The sequence below is a fragment of the Crocuta crocuta genome, unplaced genomic scaffold (assembly GCF_008692635.1).
Source record: "Crocuta crocuta isolate KB4526 unplaced genomic scaffold, BGI_CrCroc_1.0 scaffold518, whole genome shotgun sequence".
NCBI classification, from domain to species: domain Eukaryota; kingdom Metazoa; phylum Chordata; class Mammalia; order Carnivora; family Hyaenidae; genus Crocuta; species Crocuta crocuta.
Window position 1 is genome coordinate 1,465,460 of NW_027530514.1, and position 19,761 is coordinate 1,485,220.

General features: G+C 39.7%; 1 pseudogene; it reads right to left on the minus strand.

The window, feature by feature from the left end:
• Positions 1-15,286: 15,286 nt before the first annotated feature.
• Positions 15,287-18,858, minus strand: LOC144234090 (coiled-coil domain-containing protein 112-like; annotated as a pseudogene).
• Positions 18,859-19,761: the final 903 nt, after the last annotated feature.

Here is a 19,761-nt window from a genome sequence, read left to right on the forward strand (position 1 = left end):
ATCTTAATAATGGAACAAAAGCCTCAAGCTATTAAGGAGGAGGATAGCAAACACTGTCATCTTTAGGACATTGGCGAAAACCCATTGCAACTGGGGAAAGGAACAGAAAATAACCTTCTACCTCTAGTTCTAGTTTGCCTAAGATGGACATGGGACTTTTAGTACTAAAAACTGGGTAAGTCCCTGGCATACTGGGAGGAGGTGGTCATCCTAACTCTAGGTGAGGCCCTAGAATATATCTCTTGGGTCCATAACAATAGTGAAGAGAGGGAGAGGAGGATAGAGAGGCCCACACCTACAGACACAGCACCTACCTAAGACTGAGTCTTAACAATAACAGAGAATTCCCTCCCCCACCCCCACCACCAGGCCACCAGGCTCACAAGCAGGTAACAAGTGACAATGGGTATTGCTGAAAGAAGGCCAAAAGAGAGTGGAGACAGACCTTCTCTGATGTACAGCACAAAGGGAAGGCCTAATTCTAAGGGTGGAGCAAACACTGCAGGGGTAGGGGGGTGGGGACAGACTACAAGCAAACCATCTGCCTGCTGACACACAAGGAGTCAATAAAGGAATTTGATTCCTGTGGTGCATTGAGGGTAAGCACTGCAGCTGAGGAAAGTAATGTCAAACTCAGTCCAACTCCTAATTCAAATTCATATGCTAAAATTCTAGCAGAAGAACAGGTAAATGCATTTCCAGGCATAAAAATCTATTTGCCTCATCGCTACCTGGACAAGGTGTCTGGCTTTCAACAAAAAATTATGAGGCATATGAATAAGAAAAAACAACACACTGTCAAATATAAAGGAATTGAAGAACCAGACTCAGATATGACAGAGATGTCAGAACTACCTGACAGGGAATTTTAAAGAACTATAAGTATTATGATAAAGCTCTAGTGGAGAAGGGGAACAACATGCAAGATTGGCTGAGTAATTTCAGCAAAGATATAGAAGCTGTAAGAAAGAATCAATCAAAATGAAATGCAAGGAATGAAAATCACTGTACAGGAAGTGAAGAATGCCTTCAATGGCCCTCAGAAGACTTAACAAATAAACAGTGAATTTGAAGATTGGTCACTAGACATGACCTAAATTTGAAGCACAGAGGAAAGAAAACTTAAATCCCCTAGGTATTTACCCTAGAGAATTGAAAACTTGTGTTCACACAAAAGCCTATACAGGAGTGTTTCTCATATCTCTATTCATAATCACCCCTCTGGAAATAACCCAAATATTTTTTAATCAGTGAAGAGATGAACAAAGCATGGCACATTCACCCAGTGGAATACTATTCCGTGTTAAAAAGGAAAAAACCGTTGATACTTTCAACAACATCATAGATTTTAAGTATATTTTGCCAACTGGAAGCAACCAGACCCAAAAGGCCATTTTTATATGATTCTTTTTATATAACTTTCTGAAAATGTCTAAAATAGAGACAGAAAATAGATGAATGATTGCCAGGACTTGGAGGAGGGGTTACCTACAAAAGTTCAGTGTAATAAAGGAACTTCGGTGTTGATAAAAGGACTCTGTATCATGGCTGGTGGTGACTATGTGGGTTTAAACATTTGTCAAAACCCAATGAATTATACCCAAAAATGAGTGAGTTTTACTCTGTGTAAAGTGAAAAAAAATATAATAGGATGTGAGAGTATCCCAAAATGGAATACAAGCTCTAACAAATGTTACTAACCTAACTTATGAGTAACATTACCACACTAACATGGGTGGAGAAGTAAAGAACTAACCTAAGAAACTTTAGAAAGCAATATTTTGATCAATACAATTAATTTTACAAAAATTATTGTAAAAGTATACTATATTCTAGTTAGTAAATGTGTTTCTTATAGAGATATGAGTTAGCAATTCTGAACCTACTTATGTATACTAAGATTGAACAACAACAAAAAAGAAATACATTGCAAACTCTGAGAGCCAAGTTTCTGTCAGAGAAAGAATAAACCCTGTAGCATTGAATTCAACTTAGAATAGAGCTATGAACTCACAGATTTATGTGTGTGTGTATATACTATATGCTATATATGTAGTTATTGGTATATATAGTTTTTAGAGTATTTATATACACACTATATATAGTTATTAGTATTTGTGTGTATATTGGCACTATTTGTGTACCAATAAAGATGTGGAAATAAATATAAATGTGTATTGGATGAGGCTAATATTATATATTATACATACATGTATAGGTATACACACGTATTATCTATTTTTTGTTGATTCAAATTCATGCTTCTCCTTTAAGACCAGGTCAATGCTACCTCCTTCATGAAGCTTTCCAGTTTTTCCTTTGCAGATTCCCATTTTCATTTATAATTCTCTTACAGCACTTACAATATAAGTCTTACACTTGTGTAGCTATCCTAGATGTCATTCCAGATAGCAAACTCTTAAGAGTCTTGTTTGGCTTTTACCTTTTACAAAACCTCCATCAGCTTCTAAATAGCACAGGTGCTTAGTAAATTTCCTGAATGGGATTTAATGTTAGTGATATCTAGACACAAATCTGAATGTCTAAGAATCAACATGCCCTTGACGCAATTAGTTCTGTTCAAGTTAGACTCCCCAAAGCCTTCAAAAGCACAAAGATACTCTTTAGGGTACCTCCTGAGCCCTCCACTCTTTCTTTTGCATTCTCTTCAATATTACCTAGTCCTTATGCTATGAAAACTAAATGCTGCTGATCCCTGAATGTATATACATTATCTGGCCATATCTTCTCCTCAGAGAAAACTTGGCATCTTTCTGTTGCCCCTTTCCCAGCCCTGTCTCCCCATTTGCTTCCAATTCCTCAGAGAGTCTTGTTCCAGCTCTCTTCCAGTTCTCCCAGTTAGCCCCTGCCTTCCATCCCAGCCAGTCTAAGCCATCATCATCTCTCCTGAAACTTCTGAGAGCTTCCAAGCTGGTCAGTGTGTTTTAGTCTTTATTTCATTTTAGCTGGTTCTTCATAAAGCAGTTAGAATGATTGTTTTAAAAATCTAAATCATATCGTGCATCTATTTAAATTATTTAAAATTCTTCGGTAGCTTCCCACTGCACTTAAAATAAAATCAAGGACTTTATTTTTTTTTTCCTGTCCTCAAAGCTCTATACACAAGTATACTTCCAGTCATGAGCCCCCTGTCAGTTCCTCAAACTCAGCCGTCACTTTCCTTCTTTAGAGATTTTGCAACCGAAGTTTACTTCTGCTACAGCAGAGTTTCTCAAATTATCTGCAGTAAAGGATCAGATCTTTTCTTCAATATATTATGGAATTATACTTTCCAAAATAGAGTAAAAACTAACTACTAGAAAAAAATGTTTAAAGAAATATATTTTATTTTTAGATTTAACAGACATAAAGGTAGTCTATCAAATTACTGTAAATGTTTCAAATGCTTTTTCTCAATTTCTGGACAGGTTTCACCAGGGTTCTAGAGCAATTTGCCCATTGGGATGATCCATAGGCTTCTGAGTGACCCTGTGTTGGTGTTCTCGGCATTATGACTGATTCCATCTGCTCTTTAACGTCTCAGCTAAAATGTCACTTCCTCAAAGAGTCTGCACCAAACATACTAGGTAATTTGGTCCATCGTCCTTTCTAATATTTTCTTTCACTGCATCCTATTTGTTTCATTCATAACCCTGGCTTAAATTACATATACTAGCATGCATACACACACACACACACACAAACACACACACACACACAAGATTTCTCTGCTTACTTTATTCCCTGCATCTTTCTCCTAAACTCCAGGTAGCAGAGACTGTGACCATTTTTGTCACTAATGCATAGCAATTACAAAGTCAAAAATGTCAAATTCAATTAGGACTGATGAATTTCTCAGAGACTGTCATGTACTAAATGAAGTATGCAATTCCAAGGGCAAGTATAAAGTGCAGAGTTTCTCCAACTCATGGGACCAATAGATCATTCTTCAGGATGCATTCTGTAGAAAACACTGATCTAAAGAAATAACTGGAAATTTTGTACACACCAAGACTACTTTTACCAGGTAATAAAGTTTGTTGCATTAATATTTAAACTTAAGCTGCTATTATTTCATGGGTGGGAGACTAGAAAATTGGAATTATGCCAAAGATTTGGTGGAATTAGGCGGGTGTGACACTCATTTCCCCATTCTGTTAGTTTCTTTTCTATCTTCTCACATTCTAGCCCTGAAACACTGAAAATTAAATTTCCCTGACTTCTGGGCACCTGGGTGGCTTAGTCGGTTAAGCGACTTTAAGTATTTTAAGTACTTTAAGTACGACTTTCGCTTAGGTCATGATCTCGCGGTTTGTGGGTTCGAGCCCCGCGTCGGGTTCTGTGCTGACTGCCAGCTCAGAGCCTGGAGCCTGTTTCAGAGTCTGTATCTCCCTCTCTCTCTGGCCCTCCCCTGCTCACGCTGTCTCTCTCTCTCCTAGAAATAAATAAAAATATTAAAAAAAAAAAATTTCCCTGACTTCTTAGCCAGATGACTTCTGGATGAGTTCTTCCATAAAGAGCACTAGCATAAGATTGGAAAGTTGAAGGAAAAGGGACATTTTTTCTTCTAAACAAATGCTATTTTTGACAGCAGTGGATGGTCTCAGGCTTCAGTGGTCTTTTAGCCTCTTGGACTGGGCTGATGGCACTGTTCACAGTTAAAGCACCAAAAAAGCAGCCATGAAGCCAGCTGGCTGTGCCCTCCATGGCCTTCAGCAGCTGCAGCACCAATGACAATGGATTTGTCAGTGGAGTGGCTTCTGGCCTCTGGCGATGTCCACTATGAGCAATATCCTGGGTCTGGCAGCACTGTGTCTTTCCTTGTGTTCTTCCAGCCAGGGCTGGTGGTGACTTCTTACAATGACTAACTCCTGGTTACCCCACCTTCTGCCTTTTGCCCCAACGGTTTCAACACCATTGAAACCAATGCATTGTATAATGTCCCCTCTGTTTGACGAACCTAGAGTGGTTTCTGTTTTCCTGACTAGACACTGATTAATATACGGTCAGGATGAGACAGGATGATTCTATCTTCCAAACAGATTACATGAGGGTAGAAAAACGTCATCTGCTCTGTCAGATGTCATTATGAGTCAGGAATTGGGCATTAAGAGAAACACCCAAGTAAAACAGAGTAATGAATTATTGGAACACAACCAGGAGTGAAAACACAAGCCCATGATTTTTAATCCAGTCAATCACAGGGTGACTTCTGTAAGTCATTTCACCATTCTGAGCCTTACTGTCCTCATTTCCTTCCTCCCTGATTGCTTCCACCACCAAGGGGTGCACAGAGGTTTGTAGCCCCCTATGACCTCTATGGAGGCACCCAGAGCCACTCCCAAATAAGCAATCAAAGTAAATGCCATGTGTTTGCTCTACCAACACAGCTTCAGGACAGGTCTTCCAGTTTCCAACTCTCCCCGCAACTAGACTATGACCCAAAACCTTAGGTAGAAAGTCTGGAGTTGCCATTATTCAACACTTTTTCAGTACTTCTCCTATAAGGCACTAGGCATGGAAAAATAAAACTCACATAATGATGTGTGGGAGATAACAATGTATACAAATGACAGTAAAACTTTGAGTGAAACAAAAGCTGTGAAAGAAGTACAAATTAAGGTAATAAGTATTGGGAAAGGGAAAAACTAATTCTGTGAAGATCCTTCTAAAGTCTTCACAGAAATCCCTTGTGTGTAGTGGAGCACAGGGCTCCGGACTGAGTTGAAAGAGCTGATAACAGGGAGGAGGGGTGGGGTCAGACTGAGTGGGCCCTTCAGAGGCCACACCCACATTATTACTAATATGGTACTAGAAAGTCACATGAGGCTTTTATTATTTTTTAATGTTTATTTATTTATTTTTGAGAAACAGCTTGCAAGAAGGGGAGCAGCAGAGAGAGAGGGGGATGGAAAATCCCAAGCAGGCTCTAAGCTGTCAGTGCAGAACTAGATGTGGGGCTTGAACTCACAAACCATAAGATCATGACCTGAGCCAAAAACAAGAGTTGGATGCTTAACCAATTGAAACACCCAGATGCCCCATGAGGTTTTCCTTTTTTACTTTTTTAAATGTTTATTTATTATTTTGAGAGAGAGAACTCGCGGGCAAGCCTGAGTGGGGGAGAAGTAGAGAGAGGGAGACACAGAATCCAAAACAGCCTCCAGGCTCTGAGCGGTCAGCACAGAGCCCAATGTGGGGCTCAAACCCATGAACTATGAGATCATGACCTGAGCCGAAGACAGATGTTTAACTGACTGAGTGACCCAGGTGCCCCTCCCATGAGGCTATTAAACTGAAAAATGGAAGTGAAATGTTTTAAAACTTGAAATATATAAATATAGGAAATGGTTGTTGAGGAATTATGTTTCTTGAAGAAGATAATATTGAGCATTTCATATTATTTTTATATATCAGTTACACTTAGGGTATATGTATAGTATCCCATCAGCAGGGTGATATGCTTAAGTTATAATTAGGAAAGGGAATTGTCTTAATAAATTATCATAATAATGATACAGCCAGGGCAACTGAAACATTGGTTGGAAAGAAATAATTATGTTGAAAGACTAAAAATGCAGTTGCAAGGAAGAATTTAATATCTTTCTGAACAATCTAGAATGAAAGGAATATTTTTTAAGTTTCCAGATATTACTGATTTGGAAGGACAATGGGAAATAATAATAGTTTATGGATATTAAGAAGCTGGAACTATGATTCAGTTTTGCATAATAAGAAGCAAATTATAGAAATATATTCTGAACTCATTTAGTTCCTGCATATTCAGTGATCAGTGAAGAAACAGCAATGGCACAGAGATTTTTGAGTGCCATTACATGGGAAATTAGTTATGACTCTTCAAAGCAAAATGATAAAAACACTGATAAAGTCAGCACTATTCTGAGCTATATATAAATGAGGAACTCTAATCCAGGTGAGGAAATTTGAAACCCTCTCAAACAGCCTTAGGATAAATTGAGCCCAAAATATCTCATTTAACTTTGATTAGCACTATATTAAAAAGATGGAAACAAATTGAGTGGAGAACTAAGAAAAGCAGCTTAGTATTGAGGAAATTGATTTATGAACAACATTATAGGAACAAAATATGTGCAACTTTGCAAAGAGATGACTAAGGAGTGATGACAGTCTATAAATATTTGAAAGGTATAAACATCCAGTAAGCGAGGAATTATTTAGCATGTTATAAAGAGCTATAATTACAGTTTATGGGATGAAATTAGACAACCAAGATTTAAAGCATTCAAAACCACTCTCCTTGGATTACTGGAGACTTGTATTTGAAAAGATAAATAATGTCATCTTTGGGATATCTGAATGCTCTTGTCTGTTTTTTATTAATTTCTATTTTTAAAAACATAATCAATGTAGTGAAGAGAGATAAGCATAAATCTCTTAAGGGTAAATACAATAAACTCTTGATTAGTTTATTTATTTTGCACACCCTTGTCCTAAAAGAATCTCAGGTGACTTGCTCAGTTGTTTGGCAATAGAATATAGAAGAAATAAACAAAATCCACAAGTACCTCTCCAATCAAATGTTAATCTTTTCCACTGGACCTACTTACTAGTAGGGAGCAAAACTCACTAATTGGATTGTTGCCTAAAAATTACCAAAGGACTGTAAATCATTGATCTAGAGTAATTGTAGTTATGTTCCTAATTGAGGTAAAGACAAACATTGGCTGTTTTACATTGAAAAGACTTGAGATTTTATTTGGACTTGACACTAATTACTGCCTCTTTCTTGAATTGTTTCTTTCCCTGTGAAAATCTTAAGTATGCAGCCACAACCCCTTTCCTGTGCCCGTGTACCATATCTCACACTGGATGTTCTGCTGCCCCTTCAAACTCAATAGACTCCAAATCAAATTCATTTGACAAACAAAACACAATTTGCTGCGCAATGTATTTGCCAGGCCCTGTGCTGCAGAGCTAGAGATAAAACCATGATTATAAAAGAATCCCTACATGGAGGAGCTCCTAGATCTTAACTCCCCACCATTAGCCATTTCCCAGGTTTTAAACTACATAATTCTGTTATGAACGCTCTCTAAGCCTGCGTTCCCAAGAAGTACGTGATTCACTGAGATTCTGGTATTCATGGTTTATTGAGAGAGCACTCTTGGGATAAAAGGAGTCAAGCAAGTGACGTATGGAGGAGAAGGAAACTAAATAAGGCAGTAGTCCCAACTGGAATCCAGCTTAAGCCTGATCTGTGGGGAACTGTGAAGCATAAATTGTACCACTGAGTTGATTCCACTGTGAGGCAAGAAGGATTGTCTTTTGTACATCCTTGCCAATGAATCATTGACTGTATGCTGTCTCCCCAGAGAGCGCGATATGTAACCTCTCAGTGTTTGTGCTCTCATTCCTTCAGTGCACGGCAATTTCTGGAGGAGGTGGCAACTACAAGTCATTACCAGCCAACTCTCAAAGCAGCTGCGGATGTATGCACCATCCGTAAGAAACATCTGACTGACTACCAGCCATGCTTATCATAAACGTCCCCACTCTGCTGGCCACTCCGGGCCAAAACTCCTTTCCCGTCAAGCCATACTGGATTGGTCACTAAATCCTGAACACTTTTCCTTTGTATTTTCTTTCTTGTGTTCTTCCCTTGTTTTTTCCCAGCCACCACATGGAGCAGTCCAAGTTCTAACTGACTCACACGTGGTCTCTAATCATATTTTCCTAACTAGTCTCAAGATTTCCAGAGGCAAAAAAGGCACTACAACAAATAGGCAAAGGGACTGGGCATCTTGGAAAGTGCATGCTCATTAAGGGGCAGCTATGACCCCGCTTCAGATGTGGGAAACTGTACCCAGGGCTGGAGATCTTCTGATATTTTAAGAGAAGTTATAAATCCACATTTTTAGGAGAAGTCTTTTATATTTTATATCTCGTAACTAATTCTAGGTTTAAAGTTCTACAGGAGGAAAAAGGGGAAAAAGCCTATTTGTGGGTCAAATGGACGCACCACAACCATTTTGCAAAATCTAGCCAGAAGTGTAAGAGGAGAGGACGCTTAAATAAATAACTATTGCTCAAAGTGAAGGGAAATGAAAGTCTCAAAGGAGACCCAAGTAATGTACTGTGGGGGGTTCAGAAAAAAAAAGAAGACAGGAAATAGACCCTGAGCCCTCATGAATAAGGATCTTGTTTTTATTAGGATTTCCATCTCTGGTTTCTAGCACAGTGCATGGCACATAAAAACCCTAAACAAATGTTCAAATAAATAAATGAACAAAGGAATGTGTATCTCTGTATGTCCTTGAGAGTGCAAAGTCCAGACCAAGCAATCATTCTAGTATGAAGCACAAGCTAAACCTGTCACACGCTATCCTTAGGGATTTCTGTCAGCCAGGGTCACTCAGACACAGTCCCCGCTTTCCTTTTGCACTCAGCCTCCCCTCTGGCACAAAAAGCATGTGTCAGTGTATTGCTAAGTGATGCTTCTGAGCTTGCAGGTAACAGCAGCAAACAAAGAGAAGGGGCTGAAATTAGTCTCTAATAATAGATTTGGGTCAGGTCTATTTTACGGGATATATGGCAACAGTGACCAACCACTTCGCATCTCATCGCCTTCAGAAATGCCTCATATCTTCCAACACACCCTAATATGGGAGCTCTTTGTTTTCATGCTACAGAATCCAGACTGCTAGACCTTCTTAGAGGACCTGAATAAAAAGCAGCTCTTGCAGTCATTTCAAAATGATAGTGTCATTGGACCGGAGTCCTCCATCACCTGGCAGGCCTCTCTTCCTGAGCCAGCACCATCGCTAAAGTCCCACAGATGCCTGATGAAGGGATGTGAGCTGCCAAAATGTCATTCCAGAAAAGCTGAGTGGAGCTGAGGCCAGGGAAACACAATGCCCAGTTGGCTGCCTTCAGGAATATCAAGCCCTTTTCTAGAATGGTCCACATTTGCATGCACCTTTCCCACATGTTCACAGTGGAACAGTTCCATAGAAATTTACAATCAGTGGTTTCCTGCCCCAACTGGCACCTAAACACGAGGTGGGCTGGGCCTGTTTCTCTAGGATGCGTCTCTATTGTCTGCTAAGACTGAGGTTAAGGAGCAGAGAAACCCTACATTCTGGAATTTTTCAATTGGCCCACTTTGGAAGGGAGCATTCAGGGCTTTCCTCCAGCCCAAGGTAGGTTAATAAATCCTAAATGTAAACATTATTTCTGTTAGATTCATTATTCAAATTGTACCTTATAACCCTCTTGTTTCCTGCTTTCCATTAAAAGAAAAAGGTTTATTTCAGTACATAATTGAAGGTCTTTCACTATTTGCAAAATTAGCTTTTGATGAATTACCCTTTTACTAATAGGCCTGCCCCTGCCTTCCCTTCTTTGTGCTCCCAGAAAGTATCTATTCACTTCTAACACCCACCTAGCAAAACCCCAATCTTGAATGAACTCAGCTCTCCACCTGCCTTGCCTCGCCCTAGATTGCAGAGTGCTGAAGGGAAAAAATCATACAATAAAGCAAGTCCTAATCTGCTTGCTTGTTCTCTTTCAGCAGACGGGGCAGGCCTCTTCCTTCATAGCGGAATTAGAAGCTGTCAGACAGGAACTTGCCCAAATTCCTGCTGCTGCACATCTAACTCTAATTACATCAGCTGCTCCCTCCTTCCTCCTGCTGCAGGGGAGGAAATGCCCTTTCCTGTGGACTTTGTCCTCTGGTCTTGGGCCCCCCACATCCTTCCTGCTCCAACCCCTCCCTCTCCACCACCTCTTCCTACCAGCATTTGAAAGTGTCCATCTCCCTTTATATCTGACAACTCCAAAATGGTCCTATGATCCAGTGTCACCGGTTGCTACCCTTCTACTTTTCTCTCCTTTGCTCCCAAACTTTAGGATCACCCAAACCTGCTGCACCTGTGCCTTACTTTCTTAAATAAAGTATTATTTACGGCAATACACTGTTCCCTGGCTACAGCTCCCATTGTTCTTCTTCCTGCTGCCAAATTCAAAGGACACACCCACTGCTTATCTTGCTGGAATTCAGCAGCATTTGTTACAGTTGAGTTCATCCTCTCCCCAAGGTTTCACTTTCTTTACCTTTTTCCTTTGCTCTTCCTCTTCCCTTTCTGTGCCTTCACAAAGTCCTTACTGCACTATCTTTTCTTTCTTCTTTTTTTTAATGTTTATTTATTTTTGAGAAGGGGGGTGGGGCAGAGAGAGAGGAGAACAGAGGATCTGAAGCCGGCTCTGTGCTTACAGCAGACAGCCCAATGCTGGCCTGGAAACTGAGATAATGACCTAAGCCGAAGTCGGATACTTAACTGACTGAGCCACCCAGGAGCCCCTTTTTAACTTGTGATATTCTTTAGGATTCTCTCCTAGGCTTCACCTTCATTTTTCATTGCACTCTGTCCCAAAGTCATTTGACTCTTGTGGCTGAATTTTCCAACCACTTTCAACAGTATTTCTTATTTCCTCATTCTGTAAAATAAGAATATGAACATTCTTACAGTCCGTCTCCTACCTCCTGTCTCCTATCAACTACACTCAGAGTTTATCATTACATTTTATCCCTTCCTCAGTAACCAAATCTCTCTTGCTTTATATATAGATTCATGCTAAAAGATAGAAAACCAACAAACAGCATTCTATTATTACTACTCTGCAAATATCCCCCACTGTGAAGAAAATTACAATGTTGCCAGATAGTAGGCTGGAATTACACTTTCTTGCCTGATTTCACGACCCTTATGCCACTGCTGGACAATTTCAAGCATCAAGGTCAAATGGATTAACTTTTCTTATACTCCCCAATAACTTAAAATTATGTAACATCATAATCTCCTTGGTTTTTAGGTAATGACTTTTTCAGGCATTTTGTTTAGAATTTCAAATTGTTTTCTTGATTTCTTGTGGCATTTGTCTTAACCCTCTCCTTCACATTTTGAGACTACATCATACTAGTCTGTGCAACTCCCTTTGTTCCCCAGGCTTGTGTTAACCTATTCCAATCGGGCTGGTTTTGTTTTTAAGTGGTCTGTTTATCTGTTATCCTATAACTTCTCTTTTTTGCCCTTCCAACTTGAAATCACTGTCTCCTCAGTCTGTCTTCCTTTTTCTTGAATACGCCTGTTTTCCTGGAATACATTCTTAGGTAACTTCTCTTAGAAAGATGTGTATGGGGAAAATTATCTAATTCTTTGCACGTCTGAATTGTTTCTTTGTTTTGCTTCTCTTTCACTCTGGCTGGGAGTAGTTTGGCTGATTGTAATCTTTGAAGGCATTTCTCCTCTGTTTCTAGCCTCTAGGGGTGCAATGCCAGACTGATTCTTGTTCCTTTGTAAGTGATGTATTATTTTTTTTCAATTGAAGATTTTATAATCTTTAGTTTATTTGTTGCTTTGAAATGTCATGCTGGTATGTCTAAGAAATGGTTTTTTAAGTTCATTGTCTGTGCACACGGTGAGCCTTCCTGGAAATCTATAGATTTGCAGCCTTCAGAGTGAAATAAGTCAGGCAGAGAAGGACAAATATATGTTTGCACATATAGAAGGATTAGGAGGNACTGTTTCTACTTGATGTTACACACACACACAAAAAAAAAGATTTGCAGCCTTCATATGTACAGTTCCTGCCCCGCGTCTGGCCTNCCGAGGACTGATGGATGTGGGGGGGAGGGGGGATGGGCATGGAGGAGGGCACTTGTGGGGATGAGCACTGGGTGTTAATGTGGAAACTAATTTGACAATAAACTATTTGTAAAAAAAAAAAGAAATTACACGCTGTTTCTACTTGATGTTACACACACACACACACAAAAAAGATTTGCAGCCTTCATATGTACAGTTCCTGCCCCGCGTCTGGCCTCAGTGGTTGGCTCCTGCACTGCCTTTGGGCAAGAGCCCATTCCCCACAGCTGGCCAGGCCCCTGGGGCAAGGCCCACTGCACTGCGACTCGGAAGGGGCAGAGGGAGCCAACGCTTCCCAGAGAGCTGGGGTTTGGCTGATAAGGTGACATAAGCCAGACCCCTTACAGAGGAGCTCAGGTGCCTCTGGCACCTGGCACCCAGGTGTTTCTCATCCCAGGACTCCCTAGCCTGCCTCAGAAGAACTCCCAAGATCCCACGAGATGAGGCTTCTTCCGAAAGAGTGGTCATGGCTGTATCACCTCAAGACCGATTCTGCCCTTCTCTCAGACTATTGTCTTGGACTGGATTTTCTAGAAGACAGCACCTGAGGTAAAATCTTACTACTGGGGAGTGCAGGGCCAGAGAACCAGGAATGAGAGCAAACAGGTGTAAGGCAAGAGAGGAAAGGGTATTACTGAGGAGGACACAGATTTGTGAAAAGCTGAGAGCTGGGTCCTAGGTCCCACAGCATATCTTCAGAAAAGAAACTGAAAGCTATGCATCTCCACACAGTCCCTCTGAAGGGAAAGAGTGCGTTTTGTGTTTGCTCAATCCCCTCTCCTTTTGGTCAAGGATTGTTCCATGGGGCCAGTAACCCCTCAGTAATTGCAAGTTGTATAGTTGTTAGCGGCAAGAAGTTTGTCAGCAACAACAAGGAATCCTCAGAGTAGGAGGCAAAAGATGCTGCAGGGGCAGCCGGCAAGGTGCTCTCAGGTCGTGTCCTTAGGTGACCCGAGGGACCAGAGGTAGCTGTCGCCGCAGGCCCTTTGTAGCAGCAGCAACCTGACTCCCTAACCATGGGAACAGCTCCAGTGACTGCTAGATTCAGTCACTGCAGATCAGGGGTGCTGTGTAAACTGAATCCCCTGGAACTATTTCGGTAGCTCTGGGAAATTGTTTTCTGGTCCTTTTATTGTTTTATTTAATTTATTCACATTGTTAACACTTAGGAGCCCTTTCTGGGTCTGTTTATTCCTTTCTCACAGTATCCTGTTCTTGTTTTAAGGTTATAAGTCTTTCTCAATAACCAATATTTATTTAGATAGAATAATAGATATTTAAATTCTTCTGCTACTGGAGGTGGTCTGCATAGTTGTTAGAGGATGGACTCTAGAATAAGAAGGCCTGAATTTAAATCTCAGCTCAGTAATGGTTTTGTGTCCTTTGGGAACTTTGTGTTTTAGTTTCTTTCTCATTTTCTTTCTTTATGCTTTATTTTTTTTTGCTTCAAATATAAAATGGTTATGATACAAAAGTACAGTAATTGCCAAACTATCAATTCCTTAAACTTAGAAAAACTATGAACTTATTTTATACCTCTAGAAAGAAAACATTTTTGTTTCTCAAGCTAACTTATCTCCAAGTTCTAAAAGTTGCAAATTTTGAGTTTAAAAAAATGCCACTCTGAAATTGTTCCAACTAATTTTGTTATGAGGAGCCTGAAATTAAGTCCTCCATTAGAAACAACCTCACACTGCAGTAGCCCAGTTCCAGGAAAAGCCTCAGCTGAAGCCACCCTCAGACCACCCTCAGATCTGCCAATCAAGAAATGTGTAACATTCCTGTAGTCTTGGAGACGAGTCAGGGCTGGGAACTGCAGGCAGTTACTTTGTACAAACTTGCCAATCAATCACCGCTTGCATAAGCCCCACGTAGATTCCCTGAGCCCACCTCATAATTGGTCATTTTAAAAGACTCTCAAAGGTCATGATTGGGTCCCGCCAAAAGTAACGGACACCTCGCAGATACTGAATGGTCAAAACTGTTACTATGCTGTTACTATGGGTATTGTACAATTATGATTGGTGCTTATGTAATAATGCAAAACATACAACGTGTGCACGGTAACACCCCCACCCTTACCCCATAAAAACCCTGCTCCCCACTGTTCGGGGCTTCACTTTGCTGCTGCTGCGCTGAAAGACGGGTGAGCCCCTGCTCGAGCTTGTAATAAAGACCCTTTTGTTCTNCGCTGAAAGACGGGTGAGGCCCTGCTCGAGCTTGTAATAAAGACCCTTTTGTTCTTGCATCGGTGCCGGCTCCTTGGAGGTCTCTGGGGACTCGCGATCTGGGCATAGCAGTTATTCCATAAAGAAGCAAAAAGCTTCTCCACTTACTGTGCATTAAATAATATTTGTAATGTAAGCTTATTTCAATAGCTTTTACATCAGTAGTAGGCCAACATATAAATTAAATACCTTCTTAATAGAAACAAGAAATATTAACAACGTCACTATGGAACTTCATACCTGGCAATTCACATAATACGACTAAGAATCAATTAATAGATTAGGTTAGTGACAAAAGTGTTCAATCACTAAATTTCCAAGATAATTGAATATGCTAACATTCTGATCAACTGTATATGAAGTTCTTTATCTCTATTCTCCCTGTCTCTAAGTTGGAATAACCCAGTGGGGAATAGGCAGAAGTGACCCCGAACTTGGTCCTATATCTCTGGTCCATTCTTTCCAACCTGTGGTAAGTTTGTAAAGCCTACAGGGATGTCTACTAACATGTTTTCACTCTTAATTTTTCTGGTCTTCTTGGTTTTCTGCCTTCTCCTCCTCCTTTGTCTATCTAGATTTTTCTTTTCTTCTTTTTTTTTTTTGTATTTGAGAGAGAGTGAGAGAGCACGAGTGAGCGAGTGTGAGTGGGGAGAGGGACAGAGAGAGTGGGAGAGAGAACCCAAAGCAGGCTTCACACTGAGTGCACAGCCCAACGTGAGGCTCGATCTGACAACCCTGGGATCATGACTTGAACTTAAATCAAGAGTTCAACACTCAACCGGCTGAGTTAGATAGCCCTAACTATCTAGAAATTTTTATTCAAGTTTATGTAAATCTCTTTCTTGAAACCTAGCAGCAGTTTTCCTGTTTTCTGCCTTTGCCCATATCTCCTTTGCAAGCCTCGAAAGTTTTTCTATTTTTTCTTCTCCTGGGTGTAACTTTCTAATAGTAACTTTAGTTTAAATGAGCATCTGTGCTCTTTCTGCTACATTTTTCTCTTTCTCTTAACTTCTTCTAAACATGACAAATGTATTTCATTGACCTTTATATACTTTCCTGTTCCTGTTTTTTGCAAGCTTAGACTAACAATTTGTTTCTTCTTTGTTCCTCTTTTTACTTTCATCATCTTCTTGTTTATTATGAAGAAGCAGAAGTATGTCCTCCGTCTTTAACTTGAAAATTTTCCTTTTTGCTGTTTTGAGTTTTCCAGTTCTTTTTTTTTCTTAGTTTATTTATTTATTTTGAGAGACAGAGAAAGTGAGCCAGGGAGGGGCAGAGAGAGAGGGAGAGAGAGAGAATCCCAAGGAGACTCCACGCTATCAGCACATAGCCTGATGCGGGGCTCAAACACACAAACCACGAGATCATGACCTGAGCTGAAACCAAGAGTCGGATGCTTAACCAACTGAGCTACCCAGGCACCCCTTAGTTTTCCAATTCTTTTAATAGACTTTTTTTCTTTCATTTAGAATCAGGAATTTTTCTATATTTTTTTCTGCTGTTGCACTTCATCCTGTGTTCTTTCAGAGTAGTGTTCTAAGAACTTCTCCCATTAATGTTGCCTTCTGTTTATGTTTGTTTCTCACTTTTACAAAGTTCTGGTAATCATAATGGACCGGTGCCCTCATAGTCCTCCTGTTTGCTGAAAGAATTTTTTCAGAATCTGCATTTCTCTTGCAAGAGCGTGTGGTGGTACTTTGTCTACAGGAACTTCGCAGGACATGGCTGTGAAAACTCTGTGTGTTTCTGAGTGATCCAAAGCCCATGCGTCAGGTTTTCTGGATACATCATTCAAGTCATTAGTTGTTTTCTCTTCTTTAATAAGCTCTTCATATATCAACCTCTGTTCTTATTTAAGAGAGTTCATTGCATTTTCAGCTGTTTCCATGATTTCTCTGAGCTTTTCAATAAAATTAGGTGTGGTTTTCACTTCCTTTCACTAATGCTAGAGTCTGTTTATATCATTATGTATTTTGGCCAATTGTTGCTAGATTTTTGCTCTTCCTAGTTTCCTGCCAATAATTTATATTCCAATTCTTCCACCATATTATGCTCAATAATAGAGTCTTTCTTTCTTACTTTTTGGTTGTAGAAAGGACTGTGTTTATCTTCTGCTGCTAATAATTTGACTTAAAAATTTTTTTCTGCTTTAAGCATGAGTTTAGCTTTCTCACTCCAAGCAGTTTTCGGCTTTCTGTTTTGAAGCTGAGAAGGTTGAATTCCATTCTGAATTCTTTTCTCTTGGAGTTGCTGGAGCCACTCTAGCCAGGTGGGCCTCGAGGTTCACATAGGCGGCACTTCATAGAAGGAGCAGATTATTCCCTGCATGTGTGACCAGGCCTGTGGCTCCACTGTACCTTAATTTCTTCTTCCACAAAATGGAGTAATACAGTATCTACCTCTTAAGGCTGTTAGAATGGTGAACTTATTATATACATAAATTCAAAATAGTTTATAACCCAGATTATTATTAGTTCCTCAAGTCAATGTTTTGTATATTGGCTTTGTTTGTTCTCTTTAATGCTGGTGGTCTTTCTTCCATGTCTCCTTAACCTAGGATGTCTAGTCATGCTTTAAAAAGGCTTAGATCACTGGAGTTTCTTCTGCTGTTGTTTGAATAGGATGATTTTCCTCCTTAGTGTCGCTAATAGGAAGAGATTTGACAGAATTCTATGCACATGTGTGGCCCAGGCACATTCCACTATAAGCCTTCACGTTAGTGGGTGGGGAACAGGAGCTAAATGTCAGTCTGTAGATCCCCAAATTTGGTTGGCTTTCATACATAGCCTATCATTGTATAGATTTCCAGTTCATATGGCATTAAAAAGGACTGGTGATGATATTAGAGTGGTGGCTATCATGAAACAAATGTAGAATTTGTTTATAACAAAATCTTTACAAGAAGTTCTGCACTTTTAAGAGAGAAAAATCCATGGCTTAATTATAAGTGCAGTGCTTTTATTACTTAAATAATGTCCTAAGTTCTTTTTATTTTTATTTAAAAGTGACATGCAGTTTACTTTCTAGAATTGAGGGTAATGATAGATTTTCTGTGATTTTTGTTTTTTGTAGAATTTTTGTAGATATTTTTATAGAATTTTTTTGTGGAATGCTAGAATTGCTTGCGATATATTATAGAATCTTTAATTTTGTTGATTCAAAAATAGGACAATAGCTTCCAAATATTACACCCCCTTCCCCTGCAACTAGATAATGGTATACATCTGGGCCACCTGCAAACTCTAGAACCTAGGAGAGGAAAATGAGGAACAAAGGAGGAGACATTCTTCAGTAAAAAAGACCTATCACTCACTAGTAAGTTGTGATAAGGAGTAAGTTGTCTGAGGCTGTGGTCAATTCTCTGTTTCTCTACTGAATTAGGTTTCATAACTTCCTATGATGTCATTTGTTCTTTTCCCTCTGGCTTGAATTAGGACCTCCCTTAAAGCTGCCAACTCAGTTTCCTTTAGACCAATTTATAATCAAGTATTTCTACTAAAGTTTTGTGAAAAAAGCACTGAATGAGAAGGCAGGGTACATAGGTTTCTATGGCCCATTTTCCTTCTTGCTATCTGACTTTAGAAAGCAGTGTTCAACCAGCCATGTACTTCTAAACAATCCCCATTCTTGGAAGGTAGAAAGAGCTTCCTTAAATAGTAATGAGGTTTTTGTCTTTGAAAGTATTCCAGAAGATACTTGAAAACCACTTCTTAAGACTTGTGGAACGTTTATGTAATAAGAAGATTGGATTTAATGGCCCTAAAAAGTCTCTCTGAACCCTGAGACTCCATGACTCTCTGCTTCAGTTCTATGGAAAGGAAGCAGGTAGAAAATATGGAAGAGAACTAGCTTATTTATTCAGCCTTGCATGGATTTCAGTCTTGGTCTCTAGAGTTGCTCTAGTCTTCCTAAGATTGTGCTTTACCTGTCTGTTCTGAGTCCATACGTAGATACCCAGTTTTTTGATATCTTTCCATTCTTTTTCAGCATGTCTATGTAAGTATCCTTAAGTCAAAGGTAAATACATCCCATTAGTTGGAGGGATGGTCAATCAATACAAGCACAATATTTCTTTGAATATTATTCTTTGTTGTATTTTTTAATTAAACAATTTTTTATTGTTTATTTATTTTTGAGACACCAAGAGACAGACTATGAGAAAGGGAGGGGCAGAGAGAGAAGGAGACACAGAATCCAAAGCAGGCTCCAGGCTCTGAGCTGTCAGCACAGAGCCTGATGTGGGGCTCAAACTCACCAACTGTGGGATCATGAGCTGAAGTGAGATGCTCAAATGACAGAGCCACCCAAGCACTCCTATTCTTTAAAAGTACATGGAAATTTAAAATTATATATTGTATATCTGTTTCTCTTAAAAGGTTTTTTAAATGTTTTTTTTTTTTTATTTTTGACAGACAAAGAGAGAGAGAGTGTGTGAGCAGGCAAGGGGCAGAGAGAGAGGGAGACACAGAATCTGAAGCAGGCTCCAGGCTCTGAGCTGTCAGCACAGAGCCTGACATGGGGCTCCAACTCATGAACTGTGAGATCATGACCTGAGCTGAAGTCAGACACTTAACTGACTGAGCCACCCAGGTGCCCCCTCTGTTTCTCTTTTAATACAAAATAATATTTTAAGTTACCAACTGTTGGAAGCAGGGGAGGTGAAATGTGACCCAGTCCGTTTAGGAAGATGTGCCTCTGATTTAATCCTTCTCATAACAAGGCAAATCACTCCTGCTTAAGAAGCTCAGATCACTCTCCTAGAAATAAAAATATTTAAAAAAATAAATAAATAAAACACTGTCTCTCTCTCTCTCTCCTAGAAATAAATAAAAATATTTTTTAAAAAT